This window comes from Fukomys damarensis, unplaced genomic scaffold (assembly GCF_012274545.1).
Source record: "Fukomys damarensis isolate Sample0158 unplaced genomic scaffold, DMR_v1.0_HiC HiC_scaffold_93, whole genome shotgun sequence".
Taxonomy (NCBI): domain Eukaryota; kingdom Metazoa; phylum Chordata; class Mammalia; order Rodentia; family Bathyergidae; genus Fukomys; species Fukomys damarensis.
The window spans coordinates 1-1,032 of record NW_022901005.1 but is presented as its reverse complement, the minus strand read 5'-3'; positions in this window follow the sequence as shown (position 1 = coordinate 1,032).

Below are 1,032 nucleotides of genomic sequence, written 5' to 3'. Positions count from 1 at the left end.
AGATTAAACATATTTATGGTGGCCTCATATCGCTATTGTGTTTTGAATACATGACTGTCCTTTTGCCCGACATGTCAACTGTGGGACAGAAATGTAAACACTGGACTTCATTATGTCTTAGGAAGCAAACAAACAAAATAAGCACAAAAGCATCTTACGTTAGTTTAGTAAATTCACTAAAATATTGTCTTTTGCAAGAGACGTCTTAGACTTGTTTACCCTAATTCAATAGCCACGTGTAAGATTTAGAATGAGAGGGAGCCTTCTAACAGCTACTAAAACTAGGATTCACATTAATATGGCAAAGTCGAAGGACATTAGGTGTTCATGACAGAAACTTTGATTTGTACATTTAAGGCACAGATGTTCACTTGCTCTCAAACTTTAGGCATGAGAGTTTCATTAGCAGATCTAACTTGTGAATCTAAACAACCCAACTTTTAAGCATCACAAATATAAAAATAGCATCTTCCTACAGCACCACTGGTTTAAATTTGCTCACAAAAGAGAAGTGTCTTATTTTCAAATAATCAGGTTAATTTCATTTATTTCATTAAATAAAGTAGATCATATAATTTTTATTTCAAATGCAGGTTTTTTTCTTGCTGCTGTTCAGTCTCAGTAAATATATTGTACTGCCAGTATGGTTTAATATTTTAGCTTAGTTTTGCAACATCTGTTATTTTGTTTTCCTATACCTTAGAGTCACATTTTCTGCTATAGCTTCAATACATGAGTTAAATAGCTTCGTATCTCCAGGTATTACAACATTTCATTTGGAGAATCTCACAAATATTATACCAGTCATCTCACCAGCCAAAGAAAATAATAAAAAAATAAATTTAGAATGTCATACACCAGAAAAGCCTCCGTTTTAAAACACATAACGTTTCCTACAAAGACTACTGATAAAATGAAATGGGCAGAGCCGACACCCTGAGTGCCTGCACCACGGGAGTGTCCCAGAATCCTCTCACTGCTTTACTGGAAATGTGCTAAGGATCAGTTAAGTGCAGAGAATTCGCTTTATTT